The sequence below is a fragment of the Bombus fervidus genome, chromosome 13 (genome assembly GCF_041682495.2).
Source record: "Bombus fervidus isolate BK054 chromosome 13, iyBomFerv1, whole genome shotgun sequence".
In the NCBI taxonomy this organism is placed as follows: Eukaryota; Metazoa; Arthropoda; class Insecta; order Hymenoptera; family Apidae; genus Bombus; species Bombus fervidus.
In genome coordinates this window covers 5,284,464-5,302,222 of record NC_091529.1, presented here as the reverse complement: position 1 = coordinate 5,302,222, position 17,759 = coordinate 5,284,464, and the positions used below count along the sequence as shown (strand labels likewise).

General features: G+C 40.6%; 1 protein-coding gene and 1 long non-coding RNA gene across 2 annotated transcripts in view; both read left to right on the top strand.

Annotated features, from left to right (window-relative positions):
• The first annotated feature begins 272 nt into the window (after positions 1 to 272).
• The window catches only part of LOC139993810 (uncharacterized), a 179,349-nt gene continuing 161,862 nt past the window's right edge, over positions 273 to 17,759 (top strand). Inside the window, exon 1 of the mRNA XM_072015883.1 lies at positions 273 to 812. The gene's annotated coding sequence lies outside the window, so the exon portion shown is untranslated. The remainder of the gene's footprint in view (positions 813 to 17,759) is intronic.
• Positions 9,531 to 10,813, top strand: LOC139993755 (uncharacterized). Its single transcript, XR_011801457.1, has 3 exons — positions 9,531 to 9,792; positions 9,825 to 9,911; positions 10,004 to 10,813. It is a non-coding gene; the product is annotated as an uncharacterized lncRNA (long non-coding RNA).

Below are 17,759 nucleotides of genomic sequence, written 5' to 3'. Positions count from 1 at the left end.
GTACGGACTTAGCGTACTTTGTCTTTCGATCCAGAAATCCTTCCCAGATCGTTACAGTTTCAAACAGAGCTTCGAAAAACATCGTGCACACTCCGCAATGAGTTTTCACCCCCTCCCTTCAACGGAAGCTATATATATCATCGACCGCCGAACGCAGGCTTTCAACAGTCTCCGTCGCGCGACCGAACAGTAAACAAAAACTCGAATAAAACTCGTGCTCGCGTTGCACGTGTGAACGTGCCCTTAATGTAACGTATTACACGTGCATACATCGAGATTACGTGTCAACTTGAGCGATCATCGAGATGAACTGAGAAAGATATTTGGTTGGAAAATCGAATGGTATGCGGTGGTTGCGTGAGACCACAAACAACGAGGATACGACAGCAAAACAAGTAACGTGGTTCCATTAACTGACCATTCGGAGAACGGTGTCCAGGGTGTCGTTGCTACTTAGTCGTTCTCGTCCCTGCTCGCTACCTTTCGACTGCGCAAAGCAATTGCGCGTTGTAAGCACCAGTCGCGTGGTCGAACTCTCAAGTTAGTCGTCGCCACGGGCACGGATCGCGAGATACTCTTATTGCCAGGTCACCGAGTTCCGATTTCGCCGATTTCACCGATTGTACCGGCAACGAGGCGATTGTTCACGCGCCCAGGACAGTGTGCTAAATGTGGTGACCATGTGGTGACCATGAGGTGCGGATTTTTGCTCGAATTTCTTGTTTCGTTCGGACGATGATCGGTAGATTGGGATGAATCGAGGGTGTAAGAAGGATTTCTTTCAGTAGTGTAAGGACTACGCTTCAATTAACGTGAGTACATTTAGACAGAATATATAGAAATATATTGTCGTAGAAGCGTAGAAGACTTGGAATGAAAGACACGTCATGTGCTTTGGCGAGAAACTCGATAATTTGTATCGATTCAATTTCACAGTTAAGACAATATTTAACGAGAACTTCGGTTTATTCTTCGTCGAAGTGTGTCTGTTAGAAATTCCACGGAGGATAGTCGTACGAGTAGATTCAATTTACGTAACAAAAGAGTGTTACGAGTTCCTAAAGCGATTTTCTAATGGGAATTGCCGGATCCCTTTCATCTTGATTCTTTACCACGATCGTTCTTCCGCGTGTCTTGTTCGCGTGCAGATACTTGCCGAAAAGACAAACGAATTGTTTGTAATCTTTTTTTGCCTTCGCATTTTCAAAGTCGTGCTAAAGTTTTTCGACGCAGCGAATTAAATATATTTACGTAGTATTTAAACAAACTTATATAATTGTAATTATAAGATGACAGGAATAGAAGGGATCAAGGATAGGATAGAACAGAGGAAGGGAATTAAGCACATAGACATTCTATTTTGACGAATATATAATTCCAAATGCAGAATTATATTGAGAACAGAGGTGGACAAGGAGATAAGGAGATTGCGAAATTCGACCAGTTCAAGAGACATTGTTCGTCGACATGCGTTTGACATGGTTTCACGGTGTCCTCTATAACCCGTTCCATACTGTCAGCTCGTGTTAACCCCTCGAGAACGTCCTGTGTAACGTCGTCGCGCTGTCGCTAGGGATTCCAGGATATATGTAGTGAGATGTGTAATGGAAACGCGACCGGAGAAAACGCGGAGGCAGGTGGAGAAAAGAGGCTGACGTGTATAGGCAGGAGATGATGGAAAGAGGGCGATTGATGGGTTGGTAAGACTGGGACAAAAAGAGAATCGTTTGGGACAGGATGAATGAGCGAATGAATAGTGGATGAGGGTTTGAATAAGTTACCGAATTAGCGGATGAGCGAGTAGCTACGCGAAGTTTATGGTGAATTGGGAAACGAATGAACACGATGGTATGAATAGAGGGTTCAGCTAACGAGTAGTACGCGAGAAACGAATAATAGTACTGAATAAAAAAAAAAAAAAAAATAAGAATAAAAAAAAGAAAGATGTGGAAGCATGTGTGTAGAGAGAAAGGGCATGAATGGATTTGCGTAAATCGAGAAATATAAATCGAGAAGGGTCGGATAACTATATGCGAGTATAAATAAGGACAAAATGGGCAAATGAACGAAAAAGAAAGAAAATCAATAATACGAGCTGAATGAAACGGGGAACAAAAGAGTTAGCAGGCGTACGAATGGGAGACAGAGAGGCAAGACTAGATAGAGGAGTCGCATTCTAGTATTGACAATACCTATTAACAGGAATACTCCGCTTCCGCATCCAAATTGCGAAACTTTCGACGAATCGCTTTGTCTTCGTCCAGTAGCTCGTGATCAACGTGTACCTATATGGGGCAGCATGCAATTTCGAAAACAATCATGAGATTTAGCATTGCTTTTGAACGATGCCGTATATTACATCCATTATTTTTTGCTCGATAATCGATGACGATAAACCAAGCACGCTGTTCTCCAAAATTTCGCTTCATTGAAAGCAATTTTGTGAATAACAAAAGTAATTAGAACTTCTCGCCCGCCGTGACGTTTCCCCTCGTTACATTTAATATTCCAATTTGCGAGCGGGGTGGGAGGTAGTTGATTGAAACAGTTCCCGAACTAGCCAATCAGGTATCGTTGAAGATTTTCTTTCGACGATCGATTAATCGATTCACCCTCCCAGAATGATCGCGTACGGCGTCTTAATACGACCGCGGAAAACCAAATGTCCGAGAAATCGATTTCCCTGTTTAAAGAGCGCCGCGAAGTGAAATATTAATTTGCAATCCGAACTGTTTGACGAATGAAATTGTAATCCAACGATCGAAATTGCAAGAACTCGAATCTCGCTGTCTAAATTACTCCAAACGAAAAGCGAATATGCTATCCTTTTTAAATATTCATGTATAATGACGATATTTCGTGTCGCGACAATAATTTAAAGATTCATGGCATGTCGCATAGAATTTTTTTATTCACGAATGAATTGCCATTTTAAAAATGAATATTTCTACGCGTACAAGTGTCGGACAGTCTCCTTATAATTGTTCAAAGAATTAAAAATATTAGCAACAGAAAGAGGTGTGCCAATGAACGAAAAAGAACAAGAAGTCTGATAGTACAATAAGTACAGTAAATGTGTATAAAAAATACTTTATACTAACTTGACTTTACGAAATGTTAACTTTCTCTTTGCGCAGTATCTCCATTAAGCTCGCAGATCAAAAAGCTGTCTTTCCCTTTAATAAATCGCGTGTTAAATCTCTGGATATATCAGCGTATTCGAACAAGAAGAAGAAGAAAATTGCTGAAGAAAAGTAATTTCTTCGTGAAATCTCTCCGCGTAGAAACAGAATCCATCGAATATATAAGTAGACACGATCTATTCTTGACACAGTTCGTTAACTCGACACTCGTTAAGTCAGCCTGCATTCTAACGAAGTAATTACTCGAACCAGGTGCTATTTCTTGAGTGTTGGCTGCATCGTCTGCCACGGAGTGGCGTCATTAAAAACCGTAGACCGATTCCTCGTTATTTAGGGGCCTTAACGAGCGAAAATTGCGGCACGTTCGACGTATCGAGTTCGATCTAGACGACGGGAAATATTCCGCAATTTTCGATGTCGAGAAACGCGTTATCGATATAAGTGGAAGCGAGACACGGAATCGAGATCCACTTTGATGCGACAATTATCAGCGGTGGGGACGCGCGGAAAAGTTGCTGGAATGCACGTTCTCGTTCCAGTGTTTCTCTATTTTCTTCTTTTTTAATTCCATACACTATAAAACACAACTCGCCAGGCTGCATGAATTTTCGTAACTGGGAACTATGGGAACTAGGAAAAGTTAAGCTCGCTCGAACAAACTTTCAAGAGGCCGTAAACGCCAACGACAGACATGATACGGTTGTAATACCGTCAAAGAATTTTCCAGATATTCCCTTACGCCGGGTCATCCAGCGAACTTACATAGAATTCGAATTTCAAATCGATGAGTCGTACACAGTCCTGATCTGGCGTCTCATGAATTTATTCAACCGCTACCTTATAAAACCGGGTTTCTTAGAAACAGAGAAATTTCACTTTTTGACAAGTAAGTCGGCTCTGGTTTCGTATCGTGTAAATGGTCCTTGGATTCTTCGGCTTTCTCATGGATTTTCGAATAAACTATTCATGTATGTTTAAGAGCGTCCATGAAATACGCGAGTATAAAAATCAATGGTTACTGATGTAGTGGTAAAAAAGTACGGTGGAAGTACAACAAGTAGTAGCTACCCAGTGGAGCAAAAGTTTTATCGAGGAAAATGGACGATCCGTGGGCGCGACCGTGCAGTATGCAAAGCACCGTCGATCGAGTTACTATATGTAACTTTGTTCTTCCTTAGTAAGTCATTATTCGGTTATAACACATGATACGTCCATTGAAAGCTTCAGTTTCTTTGTCTACATTTAGCAAGAAGTATGTCATTTATTTGTACAATGATTCGTATGAAATTGACTGTGAATTTATGCTCTTTTGCTTGAAATAAAGTTCCAAGTTTTTCAATGCTATCTGCACAATAGAACAATGAACACTCATGAAAGTCGAGTCGTCTTCCTTTATGATATTACATTCAATTATTCTACGGCTAAAGACGTATATTATATTAAAATATATATTGTTTTTGAAGAGGGATGTACCAGTAAATACAATCTATCGCTGGTTTTTCCAATTTTTATAAAATGATAATCTTCTAAAATGCAAAACAACGATATTTTTCGAAAATAGAATTGGGATACGTCGAATCTACAAGGCGAAAGTGTGTCGACTTCGATTCAACTATTAAACTTATTTCGATAAAAGATAGAAGCATAATTATTTTGTTGAGGTTATTAGATGTGCGAACAAAGGAACGCGTGGATAAATTGTAAGGTAGAAAATATATTTTAATACAGAAGCGTAAATACAAATAGGAATATAATTTGAGCTGGTCCAGATCCGCACGCTAGCAGTGTTACCCTATGATTGAAAGCCCTGAAGCCATCGTCGCCTGTCTACCGTTTATGGTCTGCTTTCGTCCTAGTCTTTTGTCTATAAGCTGTCGATGGCTTCAGTGCTTGAGAAAACTAAAAAATCAGATGTAGAGTTTTCTTAGAAGTGGTGACCACCTCAACATATTTTAATAACGAAAAGCAGACGATTTGTAAGTTAGAGTCTTTTATCTTGGAATAATTTTTCTTTGCTATTCGTGTTTCATAGAGCGTTTTAATCTCTTCTTTGTTTCTCGATCCACATCCTTCGATTTTCAACATATGAATTCTACTTTTCAAAATCGCTCGCTCGTCCCTCGTGAATACGTCAAGCATCTAGAGTGCGCGGTTGTAGGGAAGATTTCCCTTCTATCGCGGTGTTCCGATTTCCATCAGAGCTATCGACATCGGCGCGACGCCACTTTGCAGCACCATGAATAATAGACGCAGAACTATTCTCGCGCGTGACTGTGAAAATAAAAGAAGAAGCGAAACGAAAAGATCCGACGTTGTGTCTTCGATGAGGCGTCTGAGAAATCTCGGTGAATTTCTGGAAATACGTGTCGTTCCCACTCTTTTTCTCCTTTTCCCTTCGTTTCTTTCGTTCGCGAGAAGACACGCAATTCGAGTCACGACATCGTGAATCGTTTGCAAAGAAAAAAAAACAAAAATAAAAAGGATCGTAAAGAAAAGATCGAGGAGGTTAACGCACTCGAACGACGATTGAGAGTAGAGTCCTGGCAATGGATTGCCTGCAGGATTTCTGGTTGGACTGTTGGCTGGGGCGTGATAGCGTAGCACGGAAATGGGGAAACTTTTAAGGCGTCTCGAAACACAAAGTGCTACTTGAATTCCGTGCGGCTTACGCAGCAGGTGAACGCGCTCTTTCCAGTCGCCATTTCGATTGGTAATCCCTCGATCGAACAGCATGAAACTCAAACGAAATGGCTGACTGAAGAAATCGTGCGTCAGGTGCTTCATCGAGACGGCCGAGTTGAATTTTTTTCGGATAGAATACAGATGAAACGAGATAGAATTCTTTTTCTTTTCGCATCGTGAAGAGATATTTCCATTTGGAGGTATCTTTTGATCTTTTAAGATGAAAAATTAGCGGCTAAATGGCATACCAATGAGCTTAGAATTTTTTTATAGACAAAGGGAAATAGGAGAAATGTTAATTTTAACGAATCTTGAGTTTAACATGTTTTCGTACGCTCCTGTGTATTCTTCATGTCATGTGTATTCTTCACTATGTCGCATAAATTTGAGTAGAAATTTTCTGAATTTTGCAGTACTTATAAGAAATTAAGATACACCATAAAAGTTGAAAATGACGCAGTATAAGATAACAAATCAAATGTTTTATTTTGATATAATATCTATGAGACAATATGAAGTTGTGACATTATACATTGAAAAATAAATTTTCCTTTTCTGAGAAACGCTGAAACTTGACGTTCCCCCTTTTTCCGTGGATGCTTTGTATGTTTCGCTATTCTTTAGAAGTATGCAGTACGAGTTTCATGTAATTATCGTTATTATTACATAAGTCGTTACACGTTTCCTGTTATCTTCGTCGATTCACATCGTTCTATTCGTAACTACCCATAATTTACCTAAAAAAAGATTTTTCTGAAAATAGGCCGTATATAGTAACTTCGTCTTCTTTAATTCATTTGTTCTATTCGAGCTACAGGTACCTACCTACGACGAAGTTTCTTCGCTGGTTATCGATACACGAGCAGTTTGGCCTCGGTGATCTTGTTAATCCGCCAAACATCGTTTTCCCGATTTTTGCAAAGCAAATGTATCGGTAGAAATTTCCGCAACGTATTTATCGAAGTCACGACGCAACCGTAAGTATCAATATATGAATAATGGAAGCCGAATGATCCATATTGAGATGCATGAATAATGGAGAGGAATGTAACTCGATTAAACATTTAAAGCCGCGAATCGGAGGCGAGAAGTTTGGATAACGAGCGGTAAACGAAAGAATACACGACGAGAAAAAAGCCGATCAATAATTAACGAGCACTCATTCGAAGGCTCTTAACGTACATTCACATCTCTCTAGTGCCCTCGTACGTCTTGATGACACCAAGCAAGTGTAGACACAGCTTAGATATCTACGTACTCTAGATTGAATCATGTTCTTGTTGAAGACAATGATAAAATGATAAAAATCATCAGTCGTTATTCTGATAACTACACTCGCTATCAGAACTATTATCTTTGAAAACAACTCTCGCTACTTTCGGTTTCGATATATAGTGTCTGGTAATATGTGAAGCAACTGATTGAGATTGCTAAACGAACCTCTCGAAAGCCAATAAACTGCTTAACTTCAATTTTTATTTATTTCTCAGTTCTATAACATAAGCGTTGCAAGGAGATGATATAAATAATCGCAGATTCCAAGATCAATCTAACAAGTACTGTTTGCATCCTCAACACTTCCTTCTACTTTTTAGTTTATGAAGACGATCAATGTGGCTTTTGAATAGCTTAAACGATCTAATTAGGGTCAGTGGAAAATTTAGATTTAAACATAAACAAAGAATAAAAGAATCTTTCTGAAACCTTTAAGAAGAATAGGGGAATCTCCGCGGTATAAAACGGTCGTGTGACAAATAGGAAGTCGGTGAAAGCCACCGACGAGTTGTTGGCGATTGGATGAAAATGTACTCTAAATATATCGATGCTGCGGCTGACTGAAAAGAAACCTAGAAAAAGAGAAAGAGATAAAAACAGAAAGAGAAAGAGATAAAGACAGAGGGAGAGAAAGAGAGAAGGCTCTCGTAGCGGCGGAAAAGTTTTCACGAGCTAGCCGTTTCATTACCTTTCACCTAGGTACAAGCAAAAGCACGAGCACGAAGACATTATTACGCGCGTATTTTAACGAACGTGTACTGCACCGGTGTACAGAGTGTGGCCAACTCATTGGCGGTGAATTCAGTCCGCGAGAGAGGGAATCAAAGGCATCCCACTTGCGAGCTTCTCTCGTCCCTGTTCTCTTATTTTGCCTCTTCGCTGGTTGCCCTCCGCCCATTCCGTCTGTAACATCGCCAAGTGATCCTCGCCAACTCACTCAAGCTTGTAACGCGTGATTTGTTACCGGTACTTTTTCGCCTCGACCTGTTTTCCAGTTATGCGCTTTTAACTTGACGCGGACAAGTTTCGAGTGACGCGTAGAATTTGATAACGATCGTCTGACCGGGAAAAAGTTGTAACTTTGATTATTTTCTATCACCCAATTCTTTTCCTGGTTTTTAAATTCCTAAATTATTAAGGATCCTTACAAACATTATCGAAATAGGGTAATGCGTAGGGAGAAGTCACTAATGATCTTCTTCGTCTAAAGATTTCTGCTTTGAATTTGATGATGTTTCCGAGGATATGTACAGGTTAATTTTCATATAAAGATGATTATATATGAAAAAATAACTATAGTAGGTCAAATATTTTAGCGCCAAACGATGTTAGTCTGCATAGTGTCACATGACATTTTGACAGTCGTTCGAAACACTGTGCGACACGCTATTACAATTGCGATCTTTGTGGAATTCGTCGATTCCGGCCCCTTCCAGCCAGATCGTTTCTCGCTCGCATGTCGGGAATCCATCGATCGGAACGAAATTCGCGCAAATCTAGACATCAAAGGAAATTCAGAAGAGATATAGAAATAGAAAGTTTTATTCGATCGTATGCTGAAACGCTGGATAGATGGAATTTCGGGGTCGTTTTGTTTGAGCGCCGCTTTTCGAGCCACTCGGTTTCCACCGTTTCCGACAAATTTTTTACCCTATCCTCTCTTTCCGGCTGTTTTCTTTTTTTTTTTTCCTCTACCTCTCGCCGCTCGAACAATACGAACGAAATTGTTAATAGGTTCGGTGGCCGTCGGTTAAACCTGAATCGAACGTCACTGGCAATTTCGCGGCTCCGTGCTGTTATCCGACGAATTCGATTTCAAACGATTCACGACCGACAATGTTTCGAAAAACCTACTTTCGATTTTTTTCGCTATTTTCTTCTATTTTTGTAGTTCGGAAACCATGCGTTTCCAATCAAATTCTGGCGTCCCCTGCCAGCGGCCTAGCATTCTGTCGTTCCTTCCTATTCTGAAGAGTCGCCAGGTCTATAGTCGTAGTTTATGTTTCTGACAGACCGAGTGTTGGTGTTTCTCCAAACTTTATATTCTTTCAGTATCGCGTCCCGTAATTGATAGTGACAACTATATAAATAGAAAAGTAAAAGAGTAAATAGAAAATTTCGATAGGTCTTTTTAATGGAAATTAAAAACCTGTACCTATTCTAGTATCTGATAAATTTAGTTCTACATTACGTGTTTCAATTTGTGTAACATGCATGTAATATTAAACGAATCGTGTACTCACTTGCGTAACACTAAAAATGTCAAGACTAAAAATAAACGCGTACGAGCTTGGCAACCGTAAAAAAGGAAACAATTACTTATAGGCGAGCAGGATGTTTCATCAAGTAAGTATTTTTGGCGTGAAAGATGCACGACTAAATAAATTCCTAAATGATACCTCAATATGTATTGAGAATACACACGTTCTCCTTCACGATGCAGACGTCGTATCACCTCGTATACGTCTTCCGTACGAGAGAACGTGGAACAATTTCCTTCTCGCGTGTATTCCAAGTTCAATTTCTATCCTGTTCGACTTCACGCTTGACATGGAACTCGTAACAGAGGCCGTATATTTTGTACTTCGATGCGTGTGCTTTCACAAGAAAGTTTCGATGAGCCTAGATACAGAACGTTAGAATTCCCACGATTATGACGAAGTCTTTAAAAACAGTAGAATATACGACGAAAGTAGTTTTCCTTACAATTTAATATCTAAAAAGCTGAGCAAAGTAAAGAAATACATTATTGATCTTCTTCTAATAATATCGCGCTAAATCAAGATGAAAAATGTTCACTGTTATTCCAAGGTAAAAAAGAAACTTTCATTATTCCCTTGCTCCATACTTTGGCAGATCATCTTCGGTGAGTCCATAGACCAAAAAACGTCTACGTGTTCCAGGAGATACACTCTAAGAGTAAAATTATGCGACGTGTAGTGATTCTGATTGGTAAAGAAAATGTGTGTCATCCGAGTTGCGAGTGATTCGAATTTACATCAGAGTGACTAGAAAATAAGCGTCGGTGATACCGAAACGCGGCTGCAAAAGATTGAACTCTGACGAGAAATAAAAAGCATCTAGTAGGTGAGCAGGGGTTGAATCGCGGTGTGTGTGCTTTTTACACACGTAAATAGCGGCCTGTGCTTGAGTCGCGCTTCATCTCTGGCGACCGGCGTGCATTGTTTTGCAGGCAGAGAAAAATGGTTTATGCTCGACGGTAAAATGCCGCCACGCTTGCCCCTCGTTGAACGACACACTTTTTCGCCTGAATTATGCACGTCCGCGCGGCAGACACGGCGACGAAATCCGACACCCTTTTACAAGGATCGAATGCACGCGATATAAAATCGTTTCGTGCGAGACCATTCTCGCGGCTCGCATCATTTGCACCGCGCGTCACAGTTACGATCAAATAGATCGCTTGTTCCTCTATTTACATCTCTTATCGTCTCAGATCTAGATACATGTAAAAATATACACGAGCTTGATTTATTCTTGAAAAAAAAACCTAATCGACGACACTGCGAACAGGAATTTAATTTGTTAAATAATAATACGTTTTGGTATTCGGAAATGAAATTCATAATATAACGGAATCATTAAATGGAAATTAACTGGTTCTACGAGAATAACTTTTGTCACGAGATCCACGAATTCATCGTTTAATTAAATCATAGTCTTTCCATCGTATAAGTATTAGTACATTCATAGCAGTCATGTAATAAATGATATATTATAATTATAATATAACGAACGTTTTCCTAAAAATGATTGAAATCCGTCGATAAGAAATTAAAGACGCTAGGGTATCTTCCTTTTCTTTTACTTCTCTGTAAAAAAACAAACTTAAACAGGGACTATCTATTACTGTCTTTGAACATGATCCATTTTTCTTGTATTATTATCAAAATTACGAAACGGTGACAATGTCCATGGGAAAGAGTAAATATTTTTGAACGACAAATATGTCGTATAAACGATAATCTCATTTGATGCGTTATTTATAGCTGACGGCTGAATCTTGCAAGAGATTATTCACCCGGATGCAACATGCAAACAGTGGGATTGAATTTTCAGTTCCATTTTCATTAATACAGGAAAACTTGCGCTCGAAACGAAACTGTATTCTGCTGAAATTTCACCAGATGAACGGTTACTCGCTAATTCTCAGGAGAGAAGATTGTCGAGCGTTTACGCAATGAAAATTCTTGGAGTAATTGGCTTGTGTACTTGGCTCCGAGGGAACGTAATTCCCACGATTGTACTATCTTCTCGGAGACAGAAACGCGACTTGCAATTTTGACGGGCTTTCAGCTTCATAACTCATGAAAAACTGACACCGTATATCAGTGTTATGTAAAAGATATCGTTACGGTGCTAGTGGTAACTTTTCATCGTTTAAAGATCGTTCCTCGTCGTTGGCCGCGATCCAGATTGCTCCTTAAGCGAGACGTTTCTTACGACGAAACTGCCCATCGAGACCAAAGTGGCCTCTTGATTTTGCGTGAAATGTTTGCCCAACTCGATCGACCGTGTCGTCCCACATGTAGCCATTGTTTGAGCAATCAACGTGTCCCGTAACACTAGAAGTAGATTAGAGTAAAAGCATCTCCCACAGTCTCATTGGCATAGAACACGTTAATTTTCCAGTGAAATTTTGTACCATTTTATCTGAATAAACACGACATCTTATAGTGTCTTATAAATGGACAGCTGACTATAAATAGGTAGCTTAGAACATGTGGATGAACGGTTGAAAGATATAGTTTCAAATAACTTTGCTCTTTGCAAAATTAATACCAGAATCGCGATGCCAGCGTATTAAATGAGTATCTTGATTCAAAGCAACGTTATAAGGGAATTAAACGTAATTAAATCGAAAGTCTCTCAAACGATTACGTGAACGTCGTAAACACGGCATTAGATCTCGTTATATCCCTTTCATGTCGTGTACTTCGAGTAAAACGCTTTAGCCAATGTCTGTGGGGCTAATGAACATCGAAGCCATTTTCTTTAAACGAAGCAATCATTACTTCCCATAAGAACCCTTTGGTTTCATTCAAGAATCACCGTCAGATTCCCCGATGAGCCATTGGAAGGTGTTCGTGTAACATAAAGACGATGATGTCGCTTTTCGTTCCCTGATCCGGAAAAGCGTGGCGTCGGGACGCTCGATCAGAAACCCGATCGCGCGTGTCGACGGGCGTTTGTCAACTCGCGGAAGCGTCCCGATTTGCGCTCTCCCGTCGGTTTAAAGCGGACCTAGTGACAGGACCATCATCGACGCGGTTCGCTTTACAAAGATAGATCGAGAACGCCATAGCTAACCGAGGGGATGATCGACGATCGGAATGATGTCCCTGTATATCCTCGACCAAGTTTCTCTGACGTATATCGCGCGTAGAGTCCACCAGGGGAAAACGAGATCAAGCGGAGAAACGGGGACGAGAATCCTGATTCTGTATGACGGATGCTCGCCTTAAACGGGACAACGATTCGCGTATCACTCTTTTCGCGCGAATAATGGTTGTCTCGATACGTCCAACAACGGTTGACGAATGTTCGATCAAGTCTCTCGGCGGAAACAAAGCATTGAAAGGGTCTGTTCGAGCGACCCTCCGGGTTAACTCGATGCTTTACCAGATACCGTTCTTTGTGAGAGGAACGAACGCGTAGCCGCCGCTGATTGCGTCATTGTTTTCCACGACTAGCTACGGAGTTATCGAAATCGTCGCTATTTTTTGGCCATCGGCGTCCTTTTGTCCGCGAATCGGTCAATTCTTTCCCAAACTTTTCTAGCGAACGCCGAAAAAACTACAGGTGTTTGACGATATCCAGGATTTTACGCACTTTGTCAACGCCATTGGCGGAATTTTGTGTCGAAGCTTTTAACTACCCCTTTTCGCGTGACTCGTAATCTTTCGAATGTCTCGTTGCTTTACTCGTGTATTGTACTTCGCGCGATTTTCATCAAAGTCGAGGGATAGGATCCAGATCTATACGTACGTCCAACATTTTTAATTGTATATTAATTATATATTAATATTTGTTCAATAGATTCGCGTAAGACACGAGGATTAAACTGAGATTATTTTCCGAAACTTCGAACACGAAACTGTGTGCAACCGTGCGTCGTTCGATCAATGGGAAACTCGATCGGATCTGTTCGTTGCCCTCTGGGAAGTTAATTGGAATTCTTGCGAGAGAGTGACAATTTCTTGGTGGTGTTCACGAAAGCCAAATCGTCGTCGTTTCGTCCGAATTCACTCCAGCAATTCAGCGGGTTCAACTCTTTAAGTGGTCACCAAGCTGTTTAAAGAGCTTGCCAATTTCCGGCCGGTTGTACCTCAACGTGCGACCGCGGAAGTTATCGCGTTACACAGCCGGAACAAAGAGCTTCGAAGTAAATGGTAGAACAAGTTTAACTAACTAACCGCGTCGGTACAGTCGAATAAAATATCTCTTATCTAGGTGTATGACTTTAATCGGCCATATCTTCTACATAACTTTTTATTTTTTAACACCGGACTCTGCCATAACTCGATTTTTTTATCGTAGTCGATTTAGGCACACAAACATAACTAGCCATATTTTCTACATACTTTCTGACTATGAAAACTATGTGTGGACATATTCTTATTTTTTGAGCACTTTTGTGTCGGACTCTACATTTCATTTTTATGGTATCAAATTTCTGTAATCGTGTAAACGTAGTATCATACATATTCATTGATATCACGTAATTAAACATAATGAATACAGCGGTATGCAGTTGCTTGTTTTAGCGATTGTATATGGTTTTTAATTATGCAGGATGACATACGAAACACAGAGGTAAATTTATTCGGTTTTCTTCTGGGATACCGTGTATGTTGATTTTTAGATGCGATGCTTTATCTTACTCTCGGGGATTGTTAATAATTCTTCCTTGTATCCCGACGAGACGCGAAAATTACGAAATTAACGCGTGATCCTTAGGGATGGAGGTTGTTCCAGCTAAGAGATTCACTTTCAAGTTCTTTGAAAATCTAGTTTCATGCAAGATTCAACTCGCCCAGTCTCATTTTGTATGCCTTTTAGCAAATTTCCACGAGAATTCCAGGCACAAGATGATCAGATTTCATGTTTCATCGGATTTGCTGCAACTTTCTTCCCAGGGTAAGATTTACCTTCGATATCTGAAACTTCCTCCGCCCCTCCCTTCTTCTTTCTTTAGTTTCGAATTTTCTTTCCTTAGAAAAACCATCAGCGACACGCGTCCCGCTTCCTCCGTAGAAAACGAATCCAAGAAAATTCGCTACCGTTGCAAACTCACAGCCAAAGGGAAAATCTCTCTCGCGATATTCGCTGAGACTTTCATTTTTTACACTCTGTGCTGATATTATATTTTGCCTTTCGAAATTTGTTTTTTTTTTTTTTATTCCTGTGAACTGTAGAGTACACGAAACTAGCGGAACTCATTTCAATATTTCAACGAAAAGATCCGAAATGATAAAATTTGGACGAATTTACCACTGGCTCTATGTCCGCGATATCTAGCGGTGGAAATTGACAGAGGCGATTTGACAGACCGCATGAAAATTTCGTTATCGACTAAAGGTGTCATATTTATAAATCAGGACAGAGAGTAACGAAGAAAAGAAAATAGAAATAGGATACACCAAGATTCAATTTAGGTCTTTGACCACGGGAAAGATTCAAATTGTATAATGGCCTGAATGTCCAACAGAACATTAGCGAGACCACAAATTTTAATTTCCGAAATCAAAAGCATGGAATGAAAAACTAACGTGATAAAGGATTATATTTGTACTATATCCGTGAGGGTGGAAAAATTAAAAGAAATTAAACTGTGTGGAAAGCAGAATAAAATAAAAATTGAGTATATTAAAACCACGAAAGTACGACGAAATGCAACGCAACGCAGTATTACAGAACGAAATTATAACGCAATGTGATACCAGACAACGAAATACAGCGCAATGAAATACGATACAACTTGGACGTGCATTTTCCCTGCAATATCCTAATATCCGTGGATTCTTTCTCTATTTTACGATCTCTTTAATCTTAATGATATTTAAGCATTTTCCCTTCTGTCTAAGGTGGCAAATTTTCAAAAGATATTCGATCACTCCAAATTTTCGGTAATCATCTTTTCTTCTTATTTTAATCCCAAGCACTCGCACCTCTATCACTTAAAATTTAATTACACCGTAACGCAAACAATTGTCCAAAAATTCTCGTTTGCCCAGAGATTTTGGTCTACTACCGGGCTGTACTTTTAATTTTGAACAGTGGCGCGTCCACTTAGCCAAAAATTCTCCAACGAAAGAAGCAAACACTCGCTGACAGACACAATGACCGAGGCTGGCAGCGCTGTAAAGCGGAAGTTGGCGAGTTAGCGGTGGAGAACTCGCGCAGCGCGATTAGAATACTCGAGGATATTGCGTATAAGCCGAGTGAAAATGCTTGCAACTGAAGATATGCATCACCGGAGTCGGGTTGGAGTGCGTACTCCATCGGTCTGAAAGCAGGCGCTGCTGCGAGAGCCTCTTGACGGAAGGTAGAGCGGTCCTTCGAAAGTTTCGCCAGCACGTAGTCGGCGCGCTCGCATGCTTCCGCGCCTCGCCTCTCGCTTCCGTCGTGAATTTTACTCGCGGGTGATCTCTCTGGAGATTTCTTCGGTCATCTGTATCCGGTCCATTCGTAAAAACGCGACACCCTGTCACTGGCTGGAATAACTACGGGATTCATGGTTGCATAAGAACGACGAGCCAACACTGGCTGATGAGCAACGCCGCGTAAAACTTGGCTTCCCGAGATCGTAAACCGCCCCGTAAATCGTCTCTTACTTCGCTTGAACCGCGACAACTCAACAAATTTTCTCATGGGACTGAACGAGAATTCTGCGAACCCCGGCGGCGCTATAAAAATGGCTCGAGTTCTGCCGGATGCTATTCGATTTCGAATTTTCGCGTTTTCCTACGGAATTTATACACGTATGCAGATTCCAGCGTTTGCACGGCCACTGGGGGAATTTTTTCGTTCGATGCGATAACGCGAATACTTGGGATATATTTCCGGAATCCTCCTAGTCATACTATACCGTGTGGAGAATTCGAAATCGTTCCTTAAAGGGAGTTCCGTTTGGCTAGGCAAGAAGCACGCCACTTTCTCTTCGGTCTATCGATCACCGTTGACCATTCAACCGCGATAAAATGGCCAGTTACTCGCGTGGCAAACCGCATGGTTGTTATTTACGAGGGCCATTAAGAAGCATCCGACGCGACGGTGGGTGAATGAAGGGTCAGCCAGTGCACCGGCGACAAGAAATTGAATCGTTCTTCGAAGGAAGCTCGTTCGTGACCATAATCGTCCGCTCGGCTTCGATCGGAACAAATGCAACACACAAAACACGAAACGTTTTCGACGGGCCAGAGTTTCCTCCCATGGAAATACGTGGAAACTTCTCATTCACGAATTCGAGCGAACCTCCTTTCAGATGGTGAAAGATGTAATTTACAGTTAGCACTCGGGGCCAAAATGAACGTCAGCAGTTTGTCTGCGAATCTACTGCTCGCGGAACTTGTAAAAGTGGAGTCTACTTTTCGTCGACGCCCCTCAATTATAACTCTGAAACATGTTTTCCGGAACGATAGTAAGACACAAAGATCGCATGTTTGCTCCTCTTTCTACCGTATCATTTCTTTCCTGAATGATTCAACACCGCCTTCTTTCTTTTTCTTCTCTTTTTTTCGACAAGTCAGACGATAAACGAATCGTTGCACTACAAAGGGACGCGTAATTTGTTTTAAAACAACGAACACGTCGGTTCTGACATGAATTCGATTGCGTATGAAAATCACGGGATCTGATAAGATCTCTTTTGTCGATGCTTTTATTATTCTCAAATTTTAGAGTATTTCGTTCATGAAAAATCGTGCGAAAATTTATCGTGTTCTTGCTCCACAGTCTTGATATGAATTTGATCTCATAGTAAAGAAACAAAGGCTATAAAAAAAAAGCCATTAATTTTAAAACGAACGTTTCGTTTATTCTTCGATAAGCACAGAACAGTCGGTTGAACTATCTAGGGGAATAAGATTGCACAACGTATAATTTCTCCAATCGATACGAACAGTGATACGAAAGTATACAATTTGTGGATAAAAGATATAACAGCACTTTCGTCGGTGATTGAACGGATAACCGAGGATGATAGATGAACTTAAAAATTAGATTTTTCTATTTTCTGAAAAAGCAAAAATAGACATGGAATCCGGCGGCTGATCCGTGTAATCCATCGGTGTTATTACCAGGCTGCAAATAGACTGGCTTAGCGTAGGTTAGTCTGCGATACACTGGCAGTAGTAGTGGTCGTTATAAATCAGCCCTGACGAGCGGGGATCGATTTCCCGGTATATAAGATACAAGAAAAATCGGTTAATATGTTCTCCAGTTTCGGTTATCGATTCAATCCACCGTGTAAAAGTTCTATTTCCATCATCGCGATAACGAATTTTAATCTTACCAGATGGAATTACCGAAACTTGGGAGCAATTACGACGCATCCGAGGATATGACAAATTGTCCCACTTCGAGTTCGCCCAATAGCTTATAGTTCCCTGCTCTAACTCCATTAATAAACCAGAT